Genomic DNA, 23539 nt, shown 5'->3' with positions numbered 1-23539 from the left:
CAACACCGGCTCAAAGGAAGGCCTCGGCGCTTGTTGGTGACGTCACGTCAGCTAGGCACGGCGAACGCCAGGTCTGTTGTAGGCAGAAACGCCTCTTATTTTTGGACAAAATGTTTGGTATTGTTTCGGATTCTGCAGTTTTATTTAGATGAAAGATTTTCTTACTATCGTAAAGCTACAAATGAAGATCATAGTTCTGTATTACTGAATCCTGTCGAAACAAACGTAGATCAATATGAGAAGATGCTTTGCCTCATTGCAAGCTTCGGAAATTTTACATTGAAGTAACTATATTTACTTGATCTATTTCGTTATCGAAACTTACCCCAACCCCCTTACAATTAACTGGTTTCTTTTATTTATTGTTTTATTTTCGTCTGACATCGTCACTGGAAATGTGAACTAGTTTACATGTGTAAATGTCCAACTGTTGCCAGTCATTAGATTACAGTCGTTTTCAACGAAAGGAATTCTAAGCAGGAAACAAAATAGCGTCATACATCGAAAATACTGCTGAGCTTAAACTTTTTTAAACATGCACATTAGAAAAGATAAATATTCCCCTCATGCAACTGAAAGGAGAATCTTTATAAAAAAAATTTTATTTGATAAAACAAGTATCTCTCTTTTGCCTCTTATTCTGTCCCCAACCCATTCCCCCAACGTCTACAATCGCAAGATGTTTGATTAACATTCAGTGCTCCTCACCCCATAGTCGACCAAGATACCTAAAGAAGACCACCAATATGTTCACATTTTCTTGTTAAAGCAACCCAGTACAAACGTAACTTCCCCAGATTTACGAATAAGGTAAAGAAGCACGAATTCTGTTGCTGCTGGACAATGAAGTTGTTTTTGTATGTCAATCCTTAAAACAGGTGGAAATTTAAGTTCAGGCGTACACTATTTGTTAAGAAGTGTAATGAATTGCACAATTAATTGATTGCATAAATCTCTCAGAACAATGTGTGTTGGTCAACTACCGCCAATAGTTTCACATTTTCCTGTGTCAGAGAGGGAGACACCACTATTATGAGTATGCCAGCAACAGACCTGGCGTTCGTCGTGCCTAGCTGACGTGACGTCACGAACAAGCGCCAAGGCCTTCCCTTGAGTCGGTGTTGGCTGCGCACGGCTCCGTGAGATATACAGGGACCACTCGTACGGTTATACGAAAATGGTTAACTTCCAAGTCCACTAAATGCGATCAGAGATTTTGTGAATGGAACAGTACAATCGGTTATTGTGGTGTTGTCAGGTGGTTTATGGCTGGTGCAGCAGCCAAATGCATAGCCGTTGGTCTCCTCCAGTAAAGCTATGAGCCCAGCCACCCGCTGGCGTCCCGCACCTGCAGCCCAACTCCGTGACGTCATCGGAGAGGGACGCGACGGCCGCGGACGCGAGATACGGCCGCCGTAAACAGTGGCGTCGGGTTATTAATGGTCGGCAGGGCGACGCCGGCAGATCCCGGCCCGCCAGAGCGGCGGCTGTCGCAAGCGCGGCGAGGCTGCTCGGCGCTTTCTCTTCTTTTATGAAAAAGCTCGCCTCCTGCGGTGCCGAGAAATCTGCCGTGAAACGCGCATAAAAACGCCGCGCCCACGAAGCGCCCCGTCGACAGCGCAGCTGCTAGCTCACTTCACTGCCGCGCCGTACGGTCGCCATTGGCTTTGCCTTTGTACGCTGAAGGACGAGCCGCGGACTGAGTCGTTACTGCTTCTTCCTCTGCACTCAAGGCAATCACGTGTGAAGAACAATATTTGCCTACACTCGCCACCGTAGCCGAGGTCGCTACCCTTCAGATGAGCAGCGGTTCTCGACTCTAAGGTGTAGTGCGCGCAAAATGTGGCCGTTAACGCGCAGTCGGCTGGTGAAGATTGGGGGGAGCGGAAGTGGTGTGGGGGTCGCTTAGAGCGCTGTAGTCTTACTTTACCTCATATAATCTCGGGGCCAGCTGAACTAGATGCAATAGCACAAAGCTACCTACGTTGTTGTTGTTGTTGTTGTTGTTGTTGTTGTTGTCTTCAGTCCTGAGACTGGTTTGATGCAGCTCTTCATGCTACTCTATCCTGTGCAAGCTTCTTCATCTCCCAGTACTTGCTGCAACCTACATCCTTCTGAATCTGCTTAGTGTATTCATCTCTTGGTCTCCCACTACGATTTTTACCCTCCACGCTGCCCTCCAATGCTAAATTTGTGATCCCTTGATGCCTCAGAACATGTCCTACCAACCGGTCCCTTCTTCTTGTCAAGTTGTGCCACAAACTCCTCTTCTCCCCAGTTCTATTCAATACCTCCTCATTAGTTATGTGATCTACCCATCTAATCTTCAGCATTCTTCTGTAGCACCACATTTCGAAAGCTTCTATTCTCTTCTTGTCCAAACTATTTATCGTCCATGTTTCACTTCCATACATGGCTACACTCCATACAAATACTTCCAGAAACGACTTCCTGACACTTAAATCCATACTCGATGTTAACAAATTTCTCTTCTTCAGAAACGCTTTCCTTGCCATTTCCAGTCTACATTTTATATCCTCTCTACTTCGACCATCATCAGTTATTTTGCTCCCCAAATAGCAAAACTCCTTTACTACTTTAAGTGTCTCATTTCCTAATCTAATTCCCTCAGCATCACCCGACTTAATTCGACTACATTCCATTATCCTCGTTTTGCTTTTGTTGATGTTCATCTTATATCCTCCTTTCAAGACACTGTCCATTCCGTTCGACTGCTCTTCCAGGTCCTTTGCTGTCTCTGACAGAATTACAATGTCATCGGCGAACCTCAAAGTTTTATTTCTACTCCATGGATTTTAATACCTACTCCGAATTTTTCTTTCGTTTCCTTTATTGCTTGCTCAATATACAGATTGAATAACACCGGGGACAGGCTACAACTCTGTCTCACTCCCTTCCCAACCGCTGCTTCCCTTTCATGCCGCTCGACTCTTATAACTGCTATCTGGTTTCTGTACAAATTGAAAATAGCCTTTGGCTCCCTGTATTTTACCCCTGCCACCTTTAGTATTTGAAAGAGAGTATTCCAGTCAACATTGTCAAGAGCTTTCTCTAAGTCTACAAATGCTAGAAATGTAGGTTTTCCTTTCCTTAATCTATTTTCTAAGATAAGTCTTAGGTTCAGTATTGCCTCGCGTGTTCCAACATTTCTGGGGAATCCAAACTGATCTTCCCCGAGGTCGGCTTCTACCAGTTTTTCCATTCGTCTGTAAAGAATTCGCGTTACTATTTTGCAGCTGTGCTTATTAAACTGATAGTTCGGTAATTTTCACATCTGTCAACACCTGCTTTCTTTGGTATCTGTCACAACTGGAACTCAGGTAATTTTCAGGCATTATATATTTGTACATGTGGGAGAAGTTACTTTAATACATATTCTTGGGTATTGCATCTGGTTCTCTGTCAACAGCTCTATTAATGACAGAAACTTTCTACATGCCATGCATTATTGCATTAAAACAATTGTACTAATCACAATCCTCCTTGCACTGTTGATATTCCTTTGAAATGTTCTGTATCATTCTGAATCTCCAGTTATTATGAACACTCATCATATATGTTTAGTTTCTTTCTTGAGACTGTCACAACTGGAACTCAGGTAATTTTCAGGCACTATATATTTGTACATGTGTGAAAAGTTACTGTCTCAGACATACCATGCTAACTCTATTTACATTTAATATAGTATTACACATTACCTCAGATTAGTATTTGTAATGGCATTTTGATATCCTCAGATGGTTTAATGCAGATGTTTTGTAGGACAGAAACTTAACGTCCATTGGGTCCAATGAACAGGAGTTTGTGGAATCTCTGTATTTTTTTAACTTGTATTCTTTTTATCTTCTATATTGTGGATGTTGCTCCACACTTGTTAGATACGTACATTACTGGCTGGGTTTTGTTCCTTGAAAGTACAAATTCCTTTTGAAAACTATCCTGCTCATTACAGAGTAACTATTGCTAACACAGTATCACATTTTGCAGTTTTCACCACATGGCGTGGCGGAAGTGGTGTGGGGGTCGCTTAGAGCGCTGTAGGGGAAATGTCGATAGCTGGAGGAGGAGTGCCGTTCTAAACTGAAGCCTACACTCACATTTTTGATAAATATTAAGCAGGGCCTCCCCACGCTCACATTTGCATGGTAACCATTGAAAAACATGCGCCACCTCTTCTTCGGGTAGTATCTAAACAGAATTCCGCCGCAAATGCACCGATTTATTTTCACTTGATTTGTTAACCATTTGTAACTTTCATAGACGAGTCACGAGTGGAGAATTTTGAGTAAAACCTACACAATGTTCTTGTTGCCGTGTTAAAATTTGCTCCTTTTGCCAAAACTCAACGGAGCTTACGTAAACTAAGCGGAGTTACATAGTCTCAACATGTACAAATGAAATTGCGAGAGAATTCTGAACAGTGGTTTATTAAGTGAGGAACTGAGGAAAACTAAGGTCAGCATCTTATGGAAAATCACATCACAACAAACGTGTAAGGACTTCATTTATGTTGTTCCAAAACCCATAGCGTTTCTCGTTTCACCAGCTATCGATGGCTCTTAAAAATTACATTCTTTTATCAGAGAAGTCTGTGGTTAGTGGAATAACACGGTAGATAATGAAGTTTTACATAATAACCATACGGCAAAATACTCTCATCTTTGTGTGCTATCATTTGCCAAAATCTCATTTGGATATCTCAAACCATTTATAAAACATGAGGAATGTCGTACATATTTCACTTTGACTTTATCGCTGGAGCGGTGCGATCGCAAATTAATGCGTTCCGTCAGATCAATTTTCTCAAGATTGGTGACAGATAGAGACCTCCACCCGCGTCTAAAGAAAAATTCAATATTTTTGCTAAATTTCTTCAGCAGCGACATATTATATAATATGCACCAGACGTAAATCATAGCGACCCCTATTTTTCATTGCAGACTTTTTCGAATTTCGCGCAGTGTCTTACTTCCACGTAAATATCTCAATAAATACGACCATTAACGAAATGATGGGCACATCATAATAAACCTGACATATAGAGCTACAAATAAAGCAAAAATGATTTTTTTTACACTATAGTTTCTGTAAAACCGTTTGAGAAAGATTGCAGGGCATGCGCGTCGATTTTGTCATCGCCGACCGCTGAAAGGTTGCAAACGCTTGTCAGCCTCCCCTTCTGAACAAACGAATGAACTCGCCCAGCTCTTTGGACAAAACCTCGTCACTGCGCATCGGCCACTGTATCCTGTGCGACCTATAAGAGGGTTGGAATCGTGGCAGTGGACCACGTTTTCACTGCGGGTATTTGGGCAGCAGTGGGAAGGGAGGTGGTGGCGAGAAGTTCCAGATCACCTGTCTTTGAGCAAGTAACCTGGATTAAATTCCAAACCTCTCTGTAGTGTCTCATGAAGTGAGGGTATTGACACTGTTGATGGTGATCCACCTGTAGGACAGGGGAGGTTAAGCTTGGTGGCGCATTTGGTGCTATTTGGGAGGAGTAGGCTGTGTCCGGGCAGTGGGTTTTTACCCTCTGCCTCCTTCTCCTCCTTCTCCTCCTCCTCTTCCTCATTATCGTCACCAACATGAGTGTTCACAGACTATACAGTGAATACAGCAAAAGTCGTACCTAAATAAGTTATTCGATGAGAGAGAGAGAGAAAGAGAGAAAGAGAGAGAAAGAGATACAGAGAGGGGGGCTGGGAGAGTGGGGGAGGGGAGAGTGAGAGAGAGGGAACTATGTACCATAGAGGAAATACGAGTACAGACATAAAACTACATGCATCCTTACACTCACCTATACACTACAACTCTACCATACCAGCACGGAAATGGGACAGAAAGAACTTTTCCGACAGGCCGTTGAATTCTCCCATTTGAATATCCCAGCCAAAAATGTCATACGACTTTTTTTCCTGTCTCAGTGGGCCTTCACAGAATAAAAAATTCTAATCTACGGATGGTTCATGTCAAACCGACGTAGGTCAGTTTAAAAACTAACTCCAAACTACATGGACAGTAAAAAATATGAAATAAATGTGTGTTGTGGCATGCAAGTACTCACAAAAATTATATATGTGTATTCATAGGATATACAGTGAATACAGTCAGACGCGTACCTACGAGGACCTGTTAAAAAGTAATGCCTCCGAACGTTGTATGTGAAGACTCTTAAAGCTCCTTAAGTGAAACAGACGTTATTAACTTTCTACATGTTTATTCTTCATGTCTACGTATTTATTTCTTAACATACTCACCCAGCCGACGAACACATTTCTCTCAACGGGAGACCAGTTTGTTGATACCGTCAACGCAAAATGATTGACATTGTTTGACGGAGCCACAACCTCACCTCTGTCCTCGAAGGTGTTTAAACAGATGAAAATCGGAAGGGCCAAGTCGGAACTATAAGGAAGATGATCGATGACAGTGAACCCGACGCACGTGTGTAGTCTGGCTCTGTCACGTCGAAGGAGAGGGTGATCCATATGTGGACGGTTTGAAACTCAATTACAGCATAGTATCTTCACGCACTGAAACATTTACATTACACACCGCTATGTTCTACGCTACAATTCGGATCCCTCTACCGGCAGGCAGTTGCAACTTGCGTCACTGAAGTGGGAAAGTCGACCCAGTGATAAGCATGAGGTGTAACACCTCCACCGATATTGAGAAAAGAATAAAAGAATGGAGACATTATTATCCGCGTAAATTTAGCCGTGGTAATCTAGCGGCTAGATCCCTACACTCCAGCTCTGAGGGACCGGCTGCATCTCCGTGTAGATGTTCCGGTTCCACCAAGACGGCCCCAGATCCACTAACCCTGCTACTAAATGAGTACCTGTGACTTATCCAGGAGGTAAAAAGGCGGATGGGGAAATGGGCCTGCCACCCTCCCCCTCCTAGAGACGCTACTCAGTTAAGCCAAAAGCCCGGTCACGGTCTTGTGCCACAGGCTTTTGCTTCTTTACCTTATCTCACAGAATGAGACGAAACACTAATAATAAAACGTAATAACGAAGGCAGAGTTAATATTGCTACACCAGATTACACTGCAAAAGTATTGAGCCATCCGCCTCTACAGCCATTCCTAACAGTAAAAGTGTTGCCAGTGCAAAATTCTGCTCACGAATGGGCCTCTCGATTATGTCCGACAAATGTTCGATGGGATTCATGTTGGACAATTTGGGTAGCCAGGAATAGTCCAGATATTCTTCAAACCAATCGCGAACAATTGTGACCCAGTGACATGGTGTACTGTCAGCCATAAATATTCCACGGTTGTTTGGGAACATAAAGTCCATGAATGGTTGACTATGGTCCCCAGGTAGCCGAAAATAACCATTTCAAGTGAATGGTCGGTTCAACTGAACCAGAGGTCACTGTCCGTCCCATGTAAACACAGTCCACATCATTATGGAGCCATCAGCTGCTTGCACAGTGCCTTGTTCACAACTTGGTACAGTAGCTTCGTGGGGTCTACGCCGCACTCGAAACCTACCATCAGCTCTTACCAACTGAAATCTGGACTTCTTTGACCAGGCGATTGTTTTCCGGTCCTCTAGGGTCCAACCGATATGGCCACGAGCCCAGGAGGGGCGCTGGAGGCGATGTGCTGCTGGCGAAGGCACTCGCGTCGGTCGTCCGCTGTCACAGCCTATTAACGCTAAATTTCGCCGCTCTGTCCTACCGGATACGTTTCTCGTACGTCCCCTGTTGATTTCTGCAGTCATTTCACGCAGTGTGCTTGTATGTTAGCACTGACAAGTCTATGCAAACGTCGCTGTTCTCTGTCGTTAAGAAGGCCGTCGGCCACTGCGTTGTCCGTCGTGAGAGATGATGCCTAAACTTCGGTATTTTCGGCGCACTCTTGACACTGTGGACCTCGAAATTCTGAATTCTCTAACGATTTCTGAAACAGAATTTTCCATGCGTCTAGCTCCAACTACCATCAAAGCTTGTTAATTCCCGTCTCGCGGCCATAATCACGTAGGAAACGTTTTCACACGAATCACAAGAATACAATCGACAGCTGCGCCAATGCACCGCCCTTTTATACCTACTGTACGCGATACCGTCGCCATCTGTATGTGTTCATATCGCTAGCCCATCACTTTTGTTACCTCAGTGTACTATCCCCAGTTGTTCTATCTCAAATTAAAAGGAAATTGGAGGTTAGAGTAAAGCCTCCACCAGCAACAAGTTCATCGGCGACGGAACACTAGGTCGGATTTGGGAGTGTAACGGACCGTGTGCTTTTCAGTGGAATTCAATCTCTACCATGCACTTCACGGTGTCGTGGTAGTATGGATGTGAATAACGAAAGTGGACAGAAAAATGGGAAATGCAAAACTGGTTGTGAGTTTTATTCCGGTTCTCTCGAATGCAGCTCCAGTATCTTAACCAAAGCGCCATCTCACTTAATCGAAACCGGCCCTCAGGCTGTTTGGTTTCGACAACGTGCACCGAACGAATAGGAATATGTAGAATACGCTTGAAGACCACGCGTCCTATACGCTAACGACACGACGCTCGTTAATTCTGCTTAATTTCCGCGACTAAATGGTATTTTGTCTGTATGATATCACAGTTCCCTGAATAGTCGTCCTTTCTTGCTGTTTTGTAAATACTATATTCTTTTCACTATTTAATTTAGAACTTGTTCTTAATACTCCTTCCTCAGTCATGAGGTTACACGCTAAAATGAAACGTTTTTGTGACAAACAGGATGAGCCTACCTTCGACCTCGTTAACGGCATCCCTGGATGCTTCTAAGGTATTAATATACACTCTCCTCCCATTTTCCGTCAATTTCCAGGATTTTTAAAATTTATCTTTTGTTCTTCGAAGTATCTCAGAGGGCCTGCCACATCACGCACACTAAGAAAATGTGTTGACTCACGCTGCCATCCCCTGTGGAGGAATGAATTCGCTACCCAACATGCCAATAGCAATTCAGACTGTCTCAGAATTTTTTTGTTGTGACTCGTGGTGAAATGCGTGGTCAGTCACAATTCCGATAACGTCGAATGGACGTGGAAGTGCGCCTGAAACGAAGGGTGTAACTGATCCCAGTTTTGATGCAGTGTAGCATCTGCACATGTGCGTAGCATGTCACCCGCAACTGCACTCGCACCACCAGTATGCTATAGTGCTACATCTGTTACAGTCACCGGTAGCATCGTCATCATTTCCGTCTCCGATGCAGTCGAGACAGAGCTTTTTGTACATCAATACGAACACTAATTTACCGTGTATCGTAGGTTACTATAACTGGAGATGTCAATGTAGTGATGAATGCAGTTAGTTTATAACTCACAAGGGATGTAGATTCTAGAAAAAAAAATGATAATACACTCCATTTACAGATGAGAGCCTGGACGTTATTCCCAGACATAGAATCAGCAGATTACTAATCAGTTTTAAAGTAAACAATTGCCAATTTCTTGAAATTTATTTAATTGTTATTATTGCTGTTTCATTTAATCAATATATAGCGGTTTGCTTTACCAAAACATTTTTTGCTTTTCTGTGTTTTATTCTATTCTCAATAATAAAAGATCATATAGTAGTGACGGAATTTCAAGCAAATTTCTCAAGAGTTGTTCTAACAATAAGGAATATTTTTAGTGATGTGCGTAATGTATCACTGGCCCAGTAAATTTTTCCAGGCTAATTAAAATCTGCCATTACTAAACCTCTTTAGAAAAAAGGGACAAAAAAGTCAAGTACCTACCGTTCAGTTTCCTTACTGATGTTTTCTTCCAAAATATTCGAAAAAGTAATGTATTCTAGAGTAGTCGCAATTTTATTAGAAACAATTTACTTAACACATCACAGTACGGGTTACTAGCCTTAAATAATAAAGTATCGTCAGTTGGTATTTTTGTGACCTGTCCAAGACGTTTGATAGTGTAGATCATGTTATATCCTAGAAAAATACAAGTTTTATGGAATTCATGGCTTCACAAACTGCGGATTTGAATCACGAATAGCAAATAAAATGCAAAAACTTATGCTGAATAATTCAAACAATGTTGGAAAGAGAGAAAATTTTAATGATTGTGGAGAAATCAAGGAGAGAGTCACAGAGGGTTTAATTCTGGTTCAACTCTTAATTGCCTACACATGAGAGTGACATTCCACTTAACATTCATCAGTCAGAACTGATATGTTTTTCAGATGATACCGTTGTTATAATAAATCGCATTAGAGAGAAAGTAAAAGAGGAAACTATTAATGATATTTTCCAAAGAAGTATGAAGCGACTCTCTGAAAATGGACTTAATTTTGAGAAACGACTTAATTTTGAGAAAACATACTGTATTTGGTTTTTTATAACAGTTGATGCAGCACATAAACAAGAGTCAGTAAACAAGGCAAGAATACTCCAATACTTTAGGTGTACATATTGACGAACACTTGTAGTTGAAGAAAAGTATTATTGAGCTGCTCAATAAGTATCGACAAAACTTTTTGATGATTTGCCCAATAACATGTCTGACAGGCAGCAAATCAAGTTTAAAATATAACCCAAAATCATATCTTCTCGAGAATTCCTACTCTATAAACGATGTTTTGCTTGAAAATGATAGCGTGCCATGAAAGTACTTACTTTTAACTATTGATGCACGAATAGGACTGAAATATATTTGTTCCTTAATATTTAAACGAATCATGTTGAAACTAATCACGTGTACATCTCTTGCAAACTCACTCACTCCATGTCTTCTGATAAAAAAATAAAAAAAAAGCGTTCAAATGGCCTATGAACAATGTAACTAACTGATTAGCTATTTTTATAGATGTAGAATATTCAGTATTTGTCATTGATCATGTGTTATTCAGTTGATACTTACTCTAAATGACACACACTATAGTTTAAAGGCTGTATCTGCGCTATTACGGACGCTACAAAAATTACGTGGAAGTCACATGTTGTGAAGTGACTACTTTCTTTAATTACTCTTTTAGATTTATATATCATAATCAGATTAATCTGGGTTTAGGTGAATGCTTCACACATAGATATGAAGTCATCTGTCTTACCCATAAGACAATGTAGTGATTCTTGCAATGTCTTATGGGTAAGACCGATTACTCCATACTTCTGTATGACGTGTTCACTCAAATCTTGATTAATCTGATGATGATGTATAAATTGAAACGCGTAAATGAAGAAAGTATTCACTAAGCAACCTGTGACTTCCGTGTAATCCTTATAGCGTCCGTAATAGCACTGATATAACCTTCAAATTACGTAAAAATGGGCGCATACCTCCTACGTTACTTCACATCACTCTTGTTAACACTGAAGTTCACTGCAATAAACTAAACAGCGAATCAAAGCCAATTTCAACGAATCATAAAAATAGAACGCTCAACTTCTTCATTAAACCGTGTAATAATTCGCTCTTACAGTTCATTGCTTTAAGACATTCCCAGCACGGATATCAGTAACGAAGGGAACTGAGAGAGGACGTAGGGGTAAACTCGAGGTCTTCTTAGTGCTTTCCTCAGAAGACCATAGGGGAAGGGATTCTTCGCACGGCACGATCATACGGAATACATAGAACGGCATTCTACCTTGCCATCTTGACCAGTGGGATCTGGACTTCTGGCAGTGGGGAACAGTGCACTTGCAAGCTAGTACGAAGTGTGCAACACTTTCTCTCAAGAAGTGTTACAAGAATCTTCAGAAATTGGCAGTCTCGAGGCTCTCAGGCCTGTCAAGTAATATTTTTGCATTTCACTGAAGACCTTTGTGGTCTACCATGATCCCTGAAATAATCGTACTGGTACTTTGTCTGGTGGCTGCTAATCTCAAACTCAGCATCCCACTGTCAAATATGCCTTACACACAGTTACCAACTAATTCAAATACTTGAAACCCGCCATCTTCTGCCCACTGCCCCATGCTACATCCCCGTCTCAATATAATCTAGTTATAATCCTTTGACTCTCTAGCACGTTCTGCAAGTGTGAGACAAGGTCTCCTGTCAATATATCCTAGCAAACTCCTTATGTCCTGTTCTCCGCCACTGAAAATTGATCCCAAAAAATCCTTCACCAAATCACACTTGCTTCCCGTTCCACATTTCGTCTCAATGCCACCGCCGCGTTTTCCCGGAGCCATCCACCCTCATCTCACTTTGTCTCGGCTAGATATCCATACCATTACGACACTACCGCGAGCAGCACCTCCTATCCTACAATATCCAGTTCCCACTACAAGGACAATCAGATTGTGTTCAAAACAGATTGTGTTCACGTCAACTCTAGAATAAAACTTGACAAATTCCACTTTCCAGTCTTAAGCACCATCTTGAGTACGTACCGTCGTATGTGATCCTTACCAGGCCGAGTTAGTAGAGATGACACAGATTATTCGAAGGAAATGATTTCATTTCTTAACAAGTTCGTTCAATAAGCACGAAGTTGTCAAGCAGATATTTCATCATATTCCAGTGGCACACGCTACTAATGAAGTGTTGTGCATTGTACAGAAGTTTATTGTTAAAATTCCGAAAAGATCGCTCAGAGAAGTCAGGAGTCCGATTAGTTGCTCCCACATGTATCTTTAAAGATTCTAATTCGCACTGAAGCTTAGCTACAGTCTTTTCAGGACACAATTCGTGGATGGAACAAGACAACAGGGACAAAAGATGTGGTATGAAAAGTATCCTCGCCATACAAAGTATATGTAGATTTAAGTGACGAGGACACAGTTGATGTGGCTCTCGTATTGTACAAATTTAGTGGCTACGAATGCGATTCATCTTAAAGAGAACTGGCACCGCGTAGCAGTTACTTGGAACAATAAAATTATTTCAACAAATACAATCTTGAACGCATTGACCCGTTTACATCTCTTACAGGACCTTCATCAGGCCATTTTACTTGTTGGTGACGGTAAGAGGCGGTGAGGTGGAACAGGCCGCTCTGGAGAGGCGTGAAGAATACTGCAGTGCTATCAGTACTGATTTTATTGAAATAATTTTGTTATAGTTTTATCGATCACTGTTTTTTTCCGCGGACAATCTTTCAAAAAGTTCTTGCTTGGAATGGTTCAGTTTCTGTTTCTTCCTAAGCAGTGATAGTCATTATATGTCAAGGGACAGAGCTTATTTTGACAAACGACGAGGTAGGCGGACAGATTTTACAATTATCCTCGTAGTTCAAGTTGGATGTTATCTTTCTATCTCGATGGCCACTCTCATCATCATGTTGGTATCAGCTGACTGTCTATAAGACGAACATGTCTTTATTTCACGATCCTATCACCCTTCATTTGATTTATAGCCTCCGAAGGTCAAAAAACAGAAATAAAATAATTAGCATTTTGAAATCTTTTTGCATTTGGCTAGCCGGCGGGTGTGGCCGTGCGGTTCTGGGCGCTTCAGTCTGGAACCGCGTGACCGCTACGGTCACAGGTTCGAATCCTGCTTCGGGCATGGTTGTGTGAGATGTCCTTAGGTTAGTTAGGTTTAATTAGTTCTAAGTTCTAGGCGACTGATGACCTCAGAAGTTAAGTCGCATAGTGCTCAGAGCCATTTGAACCACTTTGCATTTGGCTAATTCAAGTCAATAGACAGGAAGTCAAAAGTAAAATGGATAATATTATCATACGAGGGTAAAGTTGAGCTTCCGACATACAGGGGTGGCTCTAGAAAACGTGACACATCGGTTTTGTACCTTAAAAAACATAACGAACCAGGTGATTATCTAACTACGAAGTGAAGCAGTGGTCCACATTGATCCATGTTTATTACACCAATTCCCTGGTGACGTACATCAATAATGAGTTACTACAGGGTCAGTTCGACACAATAAATGCAGAGTATGAGGAAATTAACAATTCTTGGCGTGAAACAGCACTGAATGTCCAGGCAAAGATTGGTCAGCTTAGGATTATTAGATAAGAGCGTAATTTACACGTGAATTGTGAAAAGGTGAATAGAGGGTGGTCACACACTGATTGCCTGAATTCTCCATAAGGATGGAAAACTGCATATGTAACTAACATTGTTGACTGAGTCATGTATGGGTCTTCAGTCGCTCGAGAGAAGAACTGAATTCGAGAATGCTAACAATACACCTCCAAATACTTGGTAATTCCCACACCTTTCTCACCCGAGTTCACCCCCTTCTCACCCGAGTTCACCATGTTCTGCACTCAGTTGTGTGGTGTATGGTGAGTGCCATGATCTGCTGCAGACTGCAATACATCAGTACTTTATCAGACCTCCAGATGAAATCTCTCGAACAAGTGTCCTATTCACGTTCCCCGGGCGAAGTCTCCTCCACCGTGTCCCAAGCTGAAGTGCGTTCTCGTCCGATCTCTCTAAAATTTAGCACAATTCCCAAGTGCCAATGAAAAGGCGCTCTTAATAGTCCTAGCCAATCATATTTTTGTTAGCAGTTTTCTCTCCTCGTAACGAAAGCTTTAGAACACTAACCAATCCTTATGCGCCAAACACACAGATTTTAAACAATTCTAAATCACTCTCCACTCCTCAGCTATGCTTGCTGCTTCAATCAATGCCCTCATTGCATTTCTCGGAAACTGGCATCCTGACTTCTCCTGTTCCGCTATTTTGCTATTTTTTTAGATTTGCCAATGACGATATCTCTTAAACTTTAGGCAAGAGGTTATTAACAAGGGGTTTTTAACCCCATGAAAAATGGTGCCGAGAAGTCGGAAATTTTGGAAGTTTGTGGTAAGGTCATATGGGTCGCTGAGCTTACGCACTACTTAATCTAACTCAAACTAACTTACGCTAAGAACAAGACACACACCCATGTCCGAGGGAGGACTCGAACCTCCGACGGGAGGGGGGATCCACGCGGTCCGTGACAAGGCGTCCAAAACCACGCGGCTACCCCGCACTGCAGGAAGTCGGCTCATCGCATTACAAAGCCAGAAGAATCTCTGGTCGCAGTGCAGGTCTCTCGCTTCTCAGGAAATACCGAGATCTTTATCTATCTGACTTCTCCTCGGCCAGTTTTCTCGGAAGGCGACTCGCCAGCGCAAAACAAGATTTCTTTGAAGCGTGTTTTGGCCAGACGGCACTGCTTGTAAAAACTGAGACTCTCCACGAGTGCATGTGCTTGTCACGCTACGTTATACGATTTCTGCGAATGCAGTCCTGGATCCCACATCACACATGGCGCGTTATATGAAGAACAGAATGAAAGTGACTCGTAGACACCCGCACTGACAATGGCCGTCAGCGGTTAACTCTTCTCATCCACTAGCGATTTCCTCGGAAAGACGAGGTGGGTTGGTCCAGAATACCAAATCACCGTTCTTGGCCATTGCGCTCAGCATGGCTCGCCACACAACGAACTAAAATACACAGAAATTTACATACAAAACAGCCACCAGGAAAGAGAAGGAATTAACAGAACGCAATCACTGACGACATTACTTACAGTCGTTAACTATTTTAGTAAAGTCGGAATGGAATTCAGATAAAATTGTTTTAAATCAACACATGAGACGTGCCATTCCGGCAATGAACAGATGCATATCAAACAAGTAATTCAATAATACTGATACATAAGTACCTTCGAAAAAGTTACTGTTATACTTTCGAGCTTGCCCTTTGATTCCAGAAGCCGGATACGTTTTGACGGTAAAGATGGTGCAGATTTTCGGACATTCGAGTTTTTATTCTAACATAACGACACTTGGACACAGGGGGGTCCTAAGGGACCGCAAGGAAGTTTCTAGTGTCATAATATAGCTACCTTGGGTAAATTAAAAATGCTCCCCGTTTCATTTGAAGAAAGTAACGAAACTAATATTTACCTTAAACCACAGCTCGTAAAAGCCAACGGCCTTGCCGCAGTAGTAGCACCAGTTCCCGTCAGATCACCGAAGTTAAGCGCTGTCGTGCTGGGCTAGCACTTGGATGGGTGACCATCCGGTCTGCCGAGCGCTGTTGGCAAGTGGGGTGCACTCAGACCTTGTGAGGCGAACTGAGGAGCTACTTTGTTGAAAAGCAGCGGCTCCGGTCTCGGAAACTGACATACGGCCGGGAGAGCGGTGTGCTGACCACATGCCCCTCCATATCCGCATCCAGTGACGCCTGTGGGCTGAGGATGACACGGCCGCCAGTCGGTACCTTTGGGCCTTCATGGCCTGTGCGGGAGGAGTTAAGTTTTTTAGTTTTACAGGATGTAAAGCTAAGCCTCCTTGATGACTTCGTAAACAGTGACATTGCTTCAGTGCACTGACTGTACGAAGGCCTTCGAGCCTATTGTATGTAAATAAGAGGTAGTAAAATTTGAATGTTGCATGTGTGAAGAAGTTTGTTCATTCTGGCTATATGAATTACACTCACTGACAGATTCGATATGTGAATTTCAGTTCTCGACAGATAACTATTATTTCCAAAGCGAGTACTACGAAAAAATACTACAAAGAGTTATCCATATATTACAAATAGTAGCCTATTTTATACGTATTTCTCTGTGCTTCTTTTGCTCTTAAGGTTGAACGTTGATAGTTTTACTGACATTGCTTCACTTCCCTTGAATAAAAAGTCCCGTGGGTCGAGTTCTCATTAAGACGAGGCCTAAGCGAGACCGTGACTGACAGATTTATGATGGCCAGTTACGTACGACACTTAGCGATGTAAATTCAGCGTTGGCGCCACGTTAAGTCCGGTTTATGAAACGAGTTTGACAGAAATTGCTACTGGGTTTGTTTTAATAAATGACGCACGTTGCTCGTAAATAGGCTAACGGACATGGAATGCGTGCACGTTTGGATGCAGCGTTTTTGTAAGCCTCTCTGATAGATAGGGCTAATGTGAGACGTAAGCTCTTTTTTTTCACGTTTTATCATTTTGAATTTTCATAAGTGATTCTACGAGAAAGAATTCGAGACTAAAGACATAATTAACATTTGGCCAGGATCTTAATAAAGTGTCACAAAGTTTTCTTTTTCTCCTTGCATTAAATTTACACAAAAAATCGAGCCGAGGAAAGTCAGGTCCCGCTTTTCCAGATCATCAACCTAAAAATTTCTTAGTCAACATACGCTTGACCACAGAGTAAAAGCCGGCCGAAGTGGTCGTGCGGTTAAAGGCGCTGCAGTCTGGAATCGCAAGATCGCTACGGTCGCAGGTTCGAATCCTGCCTCGGGCATGGATGTTTGTGATGTCCTTAGGTTAGTTAGGTTTAACTAGTTCTAAGTTCTAGGGGACTAATGACCACAGCAGTTGAGTCCCATAGTGCTCAGAGCCATTTGAACCATTTTGAACAGAGTAAAAACAAATGAGCTGCCAGTACGATGGTCAAATCATGTAAATAAATTCTTTTGTGGTAATGCCTCAACAACATTTTTTTTAATGTAAGAGCGCTAGATTTTACTTGGAAACTGAAAAGGTTACCAAGAACAGAAATCTTGAGAACTCATTATATTACAAAACAAAAAGTCAGAAACATTCAGAACGTGAGTGATTACATCATCGAATCCACACAAAATGCCGTAGGACATTCTCGACAATAATATGATCATTTGTGATACCTGTCTTGAAAGTTCAAAATAGAATCACGTTCCAATCTGACATTTTGAAATTCGTTTCCGTCATTTTCCAATAAATATCAGGCCATGTGATGTTCAGTAATTAATTTCTCCGTAATGTTTTCCCTGAAATGAATATTTTGAAAACTCCATTTTCGCCAAGAATGGACTAGCATGCATAAGTCTGTGATCACCGGACTCCAGCCACATTTCTACATTCATCACAAAAGCAGATCACTATCAAACAAAGTATACAGTGTTATTTCGCATAATGTATCGCCCATGGGGATTTTTGGTGAATGGTCCCTTCTCATTTGGTGCCGGATATCATCTACATCTAAATCAATACCATACCTTAGCCTTTGTGACGGAGGGCTCTTCCGCTACCATTACCAGCCCCCCCCCCCCCCCCCCCCGCCAGCCACCTCAATGCTTCATTTGCAAATGTTTTTAATGGTTGTCATCTCGCCAGACGTGAGAGGGAGGAAGCAGTATGTTGCCCGACTCTTCTTGGAAGGTACGCTCCGCTTCCAAGAAGCACTTCTGGAGGTACAACATATCTCTTGCAGAATTTGCCAATATTCTCCCCAAAGCTCGCTCTTGCTAAACGAACCCATCACGAAAGGTGACACTCTTTCCTAGATTTTCTCCGCCATTTATATTAACCCCAAGTGTTAATGGTTCCAGAGTGGCGCTGTTCACTCTCGGCTCGATGGTGATGGGTGTCCCAGTCGAGGTGACGTGGAATGGCGTCCGTCGATCACGACAAAGCCAATCTGTAACTATTAGAAAAAAAAAACTCCTCGCGTGGTTTGGTTACTTTCAGATACTGTATCTCGAAAATGATATCACTGTCTCTGTGGAGCAGCACGTCGGAGTGTGTGCGCCGCCCTTGCTTGTAATGAAAGCAGTGGTGTTCGTTGTCTGTCGATTTTCTTCACTCATAAATGTAGTGACTATACCACTCGATAACGCGACGCCTCCATTGACCTGAAATAACCAAAAGTCCCTTACGTGTTCGCGACAGACCCTTCAGTTTACGCGAACTTGCTGACTATAGTTCTTATGCCCTGTTTGAGAATGGTTAATCAAACGTTAACAAATGGTGTCTTGAATCATCATTCCATCACCCAAGCCGAGGTCACATTATGAATTAAGTTGTTAATTATTATTCCGTCGTGAAGTCGTCACTACGTCTCGTATTCAACAACTGCACGACGCAACTCCAAAGATAACATACCCTTGAGCAATGTTCAGAATGCGTCGTAATTTTGGTGTAAAGTTATTGCTGTTCACATTTAAATTATCACTAATTCACTTGGAACTTTTGTGTTATCAGAATAATCACTTAATTTCACGAATACACTTGAAACGTCCATGAAATGATGCAGGCGGCACGAAGAATTAAAGTTGAATTAAGGTTTATTATTCTTCGTAATTATTGTCTGTCCCTACGCCGAGCACACGCACCGATATCTCATTTAGGGAATTATGTCTGTTAACTTCAGAAATCCTGACTTTGACGATAACTTCTGACAATACGGCGAAATTGTAATCTCTTCGGGAATGCGTTTAATTGTGGCCTACTCAAATCTAATAATCGAGTTGATTCCGGCGATCAGTCTGTGTCCTTTGATGTTCGTGACTATTACGTACCACGAAGGCTAAGTCCCATCACAAATCAGTGATCACACGATTCACTTTTCTGTCACATACATCAAAATCTAACGGTAAAGATGATCCTACTTTAGTCCGACTTCTGACTAATATTTCCAGGCTATATCGTAAAACTTTAAACTTCAAGTCAGCTTTAAAACAATCTAGCAGCGCTTAACATGCGTACTACTGTTGCAGAATACAAGAGAGAAGTGAACATCTCCATTGCCGAGTTACATTGTAGTCACAGCGAACTTACAGCTTAATGCGGCCACAACTCTCTTCTAGGATAAATGTTATCTTTGGTCGATTTATGGTCTGGGGTTTACCCTTCGTAAATAATAATTTTTGAATTCTTTATCTAAAGTTTATGTTTTGCATCATATGGTATTCTTTCATTCAGTCCTTTCTTTATGTTAATCATTAGCATTTATATAACATCCCTGTTAATCAAACTGACAAGAGCGTAAATTTTGTCGTCAGTAGCTGCCGTCACTGTCAGGATAACTAATTTTGCTATTACTTTTGCAACAAAAGGGTGGTAATTATGGGTTCTATTTTTGGGGTGTTACAATGGTCAATGCTCAAGGATTGGTCAGACAAGTGTTTCGCATGTCATCCTATTTCGTAAATTAATTGTATTCCTTCTAGTAAGCCTCAGCTTTTCATCTTCTTTTCCTAAGATTAGTTTTATGCCGTCATGCTACTTCAGGTAGGTGGGGATGACTACTCCTAAATACACTCACCACAAAGGAATTATCGGAGAGAGACGGAAAACGATAGATGCGATGTACATCTACGGATAATCAAATAATTACAATTTCATAAAAATTGGATGATTTATTGAAGAGAAATAGCTTCTCCACAAATTGAGCAAGTCAATAACGATTTGCTCCACCTCTGGCCTTTATACAAGCAGTTATTCGGGTTGTTATTTACTGATACAGTGAGGATGTCGCCTTGAAGGATATCGTGCCAAATCCTGTCCATTTGGCGCATTAGATCGTCAAAATCCCGAGCTGCTCCAAACGTTCTCAGTTGGTGAGAGATCCGGTGACCCTGCTGGCCAAGATAGGGTTTGACAAGCACGAAGACAAGCAATAGAAGCTCTCTTCGTGCGCGGACAGGCATTGTCTTGCTGAAAAGTTTGCCCAGGATGGATTGCCATAAAGGGCAACAATACGGGTCGTAGGATGTTGTCGACGTACCGCTGTGCTGTAAGGTTGCCGCGTATTAAAACCAGAGGGGTCCTGCTATGGACCCCAGAACATCACTATGGTTCTCGGGCCGTATGGCAGACATCCCAACAACTGACGAGTGGAAATGAAAAACGTTCTAAGTGCCATTTTTTCCAAAAGAGAACCATTTTCGGTGCTACTGAGTTCTTCGTACTCAATTTCATGTCCCTAGACTTTCTTAGACTTTTTCCAAGTGTCAAGTCATGGAGAAAATGTTTCAAACATTCATTACAAAAAGGTGCATGGTCTTTGTGCTGAGCGTTTCTTTCCCCAGGAGTTCCCTCAATAAGGCTATGAACCCATTCCATATACTTCCAATGCATAGAACACACTTCTTTTATTTTAAAGATGCCACTGAAACATTATTGTTACTGCAGTAACACCAAAGTGTCTCATACTTATCCATCGCAAATACCTATCCAACATTGGAGAAATATCAATGTTTTCAAAAGAAGAAAGACCATGGAAGACTTATGCCCCGCCGCACTTCATTTGAAATACTACTCATTTTCATAAGTTGCAAGACAGAGAAACCTGTTGATGATGTTGTCATTTCTCCCTCATCAGCAGAGGGATTTTGCTTTGCAACACCTGATTACAAGAATGGAGTTGTCTAAGAAACAGAAGTTAACACTGAAAGATTTTTTTAAAATTTAATACTGTTATTCTATTGCAATAATTTAAAAAGTTTGAGAAATGGTTTTGTTGGCTGCACTTCTAATTGTTAAAACATTACTGGCGTAAAATTACTGGATATTTGGTCCACCGGATATGCGAAGCACTGTTTTTTGATGTGACCCAAATATATTTCATCATCTCTCTGCCATCATCAATGGCCCTCCTTTATTGAAATCTGCGGAATTTGAACACCTTTTAACTGTTATATATCTTTGACATAGTGTCAGCTGCTGGAGGCTATCTGTTATATTATTCTGAAATATCAGATATACCAAGATCGCTTGTAAAATGTTTTATTGATTACTGGTTTTGACAGACCGGCGCTCTCATCATCGGATTTTGTAACACATAAAAGAAGTTCATGATCTTTACGAAGTCACATAGTGATACTGTTTTACAATAACACATAGCCAAGAACATGATGTATGTTTTACATATGTGGTATTTTATGTTTGACGTGCTGATGTTCATTGGTACCTATTATTATAAAACGACGCAACATGCTGTGTGACTTGCCCAAATTTGTAAAGATCATGAACTTCTGTCAATGTCTTACAAGACCCGATGAAGACAGCACACATCTGTCGAAACCGGTAATCAATAAAAAGATTTACAGCCGGCCGGAGTGGCCGTGCGGTTCTAGGCGCTACAGTCTGGAACCGAGCGACCGCTACGGCCGCAGGTTCGAATCCTGCCCCGGGCATGGATGTGTGTGATGTCCTTAGGTTAGTTAGGTTTAATTAGTTCTAAGTTCTAGGCGACTAATGACCTCAGAAGTTAAGTCGCATAGTGCTCAGAGCCATTTGAACCATTTTTTTGAAAAATATTTACAAGCGATCTTGGCGTACCTGATATTTCAGAATCATATAATATTTTAAGTGGTAACCACACTACGAAAACTAGATAAGAGCAGTTTTTGTTTGTTTCTGTCACTAACTTAACTTTATATTATACGCTTGTGTAGGGCCATTTGTACATTATCATCTACTGGTAGCTTGTCATCTGAATCCAGCTAAAAGTACATGATAATGTGTAAATGTTCCTACATAAGCCTATAATGTAAAATAAAGTTAATGACAAAAACAAACAGAAACTATTGTTACGCCTGATTTCCGTAGGTTAGTTATCACTTAAAATATGTTTACGTTTCACAGATTTTAATAAAGGAAACCCATTGATGATGGCGCAGAGGTGCTGAAACACGTTTGGGTCACATCTACATCTACATTTATACTCCGCAAGCCACCCAACGGTGTGTGGCGGAAGGCACTTTACGTGCCACTGTCATTACCTCCCTTTCCTATTCCAGTCGCGTATGGTTCACGGGAAGAACGACTGCCGGAAGCCTCCGTGCGCGCTCGAATCTCTCTCTAATTTTACATTCGTGATCTCCTTGGGAGGTATAAGTAGGGGGAAGCAATATATTCGATACCTCATCCAGAAACGCACCTTCTCGAAACCTGGACAGCAAGCTACACCGCGATGCAGAGTGTCTCTCTTGCAGTCTGCCACTTGAGTTTGCTAAACATCTCCGTAACGCTATCACGCTTACCAAATAACCCTGTGACGAAACGCGCCGCTGTTCTTTGGATCTTCTCTATCTCCTCTGTCAACCCGACCTGGTACGGATCCCACACTAATGAGCAATACTCAAGTACAGGACGAACGAGTGTTTTGTAAGCTACCTCCCTTGTTGATGGACTACATTTTCTAAGGACTCTCCCAATGAATCTCAACCAGGCACCCGACTTACCGACATTTAATTTTATATGATCATTCAACTTCAAATCGTTGAATGAGAGAACAGTTATTTGCATAACAGGCGGACGTTATATCCAGTAATTTTAACTCGAAATACTGAAACAGAAGAGCAGCAAGTCCAAATGATGAATATTACTGCTTTGTTTCTGTACGTATATTACCACAAATAAAACGTCGTGCCTCTGTATTAATGGCACTTGGAGTAAAAATTGTCTTATTCCCACTTAGTCTCTGTCGGTTTCCTAGTATGGCTCTTAGAAGATTTTTAATGAATAATTTACTTTCTAAGTTGTCTTTTTATATGTTGCAATCATAAGGTGTGCAGCATAATTCTGTGGTGTCGGAATACCTTCTCAAACTTTTGGATACAAATAAGTTATGGAGAAAAAGAGGTACAATGTTTTTGGTTCTCCTGGCAAATGTGAAATTTCGCGCTTTTCCATTTCTACTCTACAGTTTCGGGAGACTGAAATCACTACTTCGGCTTTCGGTTTTTCATCATCCCTTTCAAAATTCAAATGTCTCTAAGCACTATGGGACTTAATATCTGAGGTCATCAGTCCCCTAGACTTAGAACTACTTAAACCTAAGGAGATCACACACATCCATGCCCGAGGCAGGATTCGAACCTGCGACCGTAGCGCGG

General features: G+C 41.7%; 1 protein-coding gene and 1 pseudogene across 1 annotated transcript in view; one reads left to right on the top strand and one right to left on the bottom strand.

The window, feature by feature from the left end:
* LOC124795929 (spondin-2-like) overlaps positions 1 to 23539 on the bottom strand; it is a 259765-nt gene that overhangs the window by 104520 nt on the left and 131706 nt on the right. The gene's annotated exons all lie outside the window — the stretch shown is intronic.
* LOC124796494 lies at positions 15860 to 15977 on the top strand (annotated as a pseudogene).

Source organism: Schistocerca piceifrons, chromosome 4 (genome assembly GCF_021461385.2).
Source record: "Schistocerca piceifrons isolate TAMUIC-IGC-003096 chromosome 4, iqSchPice1.1, whole genome shotgun sequence".
NCBI lineage: Eukaryota > Metazoa > Arthropoda > Insecta > Orthoptera > Acrididae > Schistocerca > Schistocerca piceifrons.
This window is presented reverse-complemented; position numbering and strand designations above follow the sequence as displayed.